The sequence below is a fragment of the Bison bison genome, unplaced genomic scaffold (assembly GCF_000754665.1).
Source record: "Bison bison bison isolate TAMUID 2011002044 unplaced genomic scaffold, Bison_UMD1.0 scf7180017864203, whole genome shotgun sequence".
Classification (NCBI taxonomy): Eukaryota; Metazoa; Chordata; class Mammalia; order Artiodactyla; family Bovidae; genus Bison; species Bison bison.
The window spans coordinates 6,628,981-6,632,452 of record NW_011494775.1 but is presented as its reverse complement, the minus strand read 5'-3'; positions in this window follow the sequence as shown (position 1 = coordinate 6,632,452).

Genomic DNA, 3,472 nt, shown 5'->3' with positions numbered 1-3,472 from the left:
CTGTTTCATGCTTGAGGGAGCCCCCGCCGCCTGGCCAGAATTTACCGTCGGGGCCCCTCGGTCGGAAACCTAGGGGGTCCGGGGCATCCTATCTGCCCCCGCGCGTGTATTTCCCACTGGCGGGGTTCAGAAGCGTCCCCGCGCCCGTGTTTTTCCTCGGGGACCTCGAACAGGAACCTGGGGGGTCCAGGGCGCCCCCTGCCCGTGCGCGAACTTGGCGGCTCAGCGCACGTGGCGGCCCGGTCGCGGGGGGTTCCAGTGCTGCCGCCGCCCCGCTTTTCCCACCCAGGACTCACAGCGGCGGCCCCTCCACCATCCACTCCACTACCAAGAGAAGGTTTGCAAACCGAGGGCCCGAGGGCCAAGGTCATGGGGGCCGGTCCCCGGTCTGCTTGCCGCGCACCCTGAAGTGACCACCATCTCGGCGCCTCCGCGCCACCTGATGGGTGTCTGCAACTGTTGTTTTCATGTTGCTCGAGCCCCTTCCTGCTCAGCCCCCATCTAAGCCCCATGGGTGTGTTTGAAAGATAGAGACCTGGAAACTTGGGCGGTGGACTGACGGTGGTGCTTCTGAGGTCTTTTTTCTCCTTGGTGTAGCTATTAGCGAGAGGAGGTTTGTTATAGCTAAGTTTTCCCTTTTAATTATAGCCTTGCCTAATGCTAAACGAGCGGGAGAACAGGGAAGCGCTCCCAGAGGAACCAGAAAATCCATTTCTGCCCTAGTCTAGGGGTTTGGTCTAGTTTTCTTTGCAGAATGGCTCCTACAGCATCAGCATAATTTTATAGTTAAATCGTTTTTGCAAAGATGGCAAAACAGCCTGGGCTGGGTTTCCGTGGCCTTGTGTACATTTCTGAGTGCCCTTCGCTTTGAACAGATGCCGTGTTTACAAAACGTTTGATTTGGTGAGTAAGGCATTGTTTGCCGCTGGGTGGCTGGCCAGGCTCTGGCAGCAGGTTACACCAGAAGACAGAAAATGTGTTTGTGGGGTCCCAGATCCAGAGTCCCCACGGCTCTTAGAGCACCAGAAAGAAGGCACTTAGCTTCTAGCCTGGTCTGGGAGAGAAGTGCAGGCAGGCCCTGGCAGTCTGAGCTGTGTGTAGGGTAAATGAAAAGTTGCAGCACTTCCGATGGGAAACTAGCCTGTGGGCAGAATGAAAGTTGTAGCCCCAAAGGGCCAGACTTGAGGGGGGCCAGCAGTCTCCCTCAGCCAAAGGGATCTTTTTCTGACTTCCTTAGGCCTGGAGGGGAGGGAGCCTCCAGATCTAGGAGGCCTGCCTCTTGTTCTTGAGGAGATAGTCAGGCTGGGCTCCCTGGCAGTTCCCCTCTCCAGCTTGTACCAGCCCCTGGGTGAGGGCGGAGCCAGGATCCCCACTGGTTCTGGAAGGTCCCACCCTCTGTACTGTAGACCCACCCCAGACCCACGGGCAACCTGGAGAGGCCTCAGAGTTGGTAGCAGGATGGGATCAGGGACCTGCCTGGCTGTGTTCCCTGCCCTGGCACCCCAGCAAATCCAGCCAGGCCACCTGACTTCTAAAGCTGTAGATCTTGGGTGTCCCAGGAACTGGTCATCGCTTTGCCCCACAGCATTGCTCAGTTTCTCTTTCCTGCGGGAGCCTTGTTTCTGGCGGCTATGGGGAGTGCAGGTCCACCTTAACTTCCTGTTCTGGTGGCTGTTCCGGTGCAGTACTTGTGACGCCGCCGGCTCCCTGACCACGGGCCCTCTTGTTTGTGGGGGGGACCGCAGTTGCCCACTCAGGGTGGTTGCCACATGGTGCTCAGAGGAAGCAATTGCCTGTGTTGCTGGGATATGACGGTCTGACTGGTCACTGGTGGCACCCACTGTCCTCTTTTGACTGCCTTCACTGTGGTGTCCAGTCAGCCTCTCTGAGTGGCTCTTGGAGGGAGGTTGACAGGCCATGGGGCGGCTCCCCTCCTGGATGGGGATCCACATCCTCAGGAAGTGTGTGATGCTTGGATGCCACCCCACTGGGGAACTGTGCTTCTGCACTGAAGTCCCTGAAGGCAGGCCTTCCCTGCATCTGGATGTGATGGGCTGGGCTTTCAGCATCCTGGTTGTCATAATGGCCCGGTGGCCAGAGTGGAACCAGGGCGGGTCTCAGGGCAGAGAGCCAGGGGGAGCAGCCACTGTTACATGTGGCCTCGCAGGGAGCCGTTGGTGTAGTAGCCTGGTCTCTGCCATGGCCTTGGAGAGTCAAGTTGAAGGAGGGTCTTCTGACTGAGGTTCCTGGAGCTGACGGGTTGTGGAGACAAAGAGGAGTGAGTGGGGCTTTCATCTGGCAGACGCGGTTCTGCTGGCGGCCCACGGGCTGGTGAGGAAGGACCCTGATGTGTCCGAAGAGAGGGTTCTAGAGGGACCTGTGAGGGGAGCAGCACTGGGTGTGGGTCTCTGGGAGAGAGACCTGGGCAGGTTGGGGGGTGGGTAGTCAAAAGCTGGAGGTGGGTGGGGGTGGAGGCCATGTGGGGCTCAGGTGACTTAGCTCCGAGGGGTCCGAAGGTAAGCCGACAGTTCCGTGGGCCAGCTCTCTGTGGAGTGGTTGGTGTGGAGCTCTGGCTGGGTCACAGGGTGTGGACCTGGAGCATCCCAGGCCGGCTTGCCAAGGCCTAAGGGAGGGAGAACCCGTGGCGGGGGTCGTCCGGTGGTGGGAAGGAGGTGTCTCGTGTTCTGGACCTGTGAGGTGGAACAACATCCCTGGCTTGATGACCCTGGGGGCAGGACTGTCCTGTTGAGGTCTCCTGTTTGAAACAGAGTGCTTTTTGAGGCCTGGTTCCCAGTGTGTCCAGGCTGCCTGCTCCCGGGGACTAGGACACGGGTTCGGGGCTGCTTGGACACCTGCACGGTTGGCCATGAGGGTTGGGGGCTATTCCACTTGACCCCTATCTGGTTCCAGACATTGGGCAGAGCCTCCTTAGTGGAGCATACTGAGGCTTAAGAGGGTCAGGGGACCTGGTCAAGGTCATTCCTGGCATGGCTGAGCTAGAGTGGGGAGCCGGCACTCCTGGTGGGCTGGCCTGCTGCCGCTTGCACCCCTGATGCTCCTGCAGTGCTTCCTCTTGGGGAGTGGTGCTGTGGCCAGGTTTTGGTGAGAGGTCACTGTTGGCGGGGGCCAGCACTCTGGCCGGCGAGAACACACTGGTCCTGTCTCGGGGCACTCAGTGAAGGCCAGGCTAGGGTCTTGTGTGTGCAGCCCCCATAGTCCATGAGAGGTGATCTCATCCGCAGGTGAAGGAAAGCCCAGACTGGGAAGAGACCCCCGCCTCACCTGTTGTTTTCGGGCATTCAGTCTGTCACAGAGGGCTCAAAGTGGGATGGCTCCCTGGCTGCAGGAAGGCGTGAACACAGGCTGTAGAGGAAGAGAGGGCCTGCCAGTTCACCTGATGGACCCGGCCTCAGCCCCCTGCCCTCCGTCTGGTGGTGCCTGCTGTCCACTGGGTGGCGCCTGCTGTAGGCAA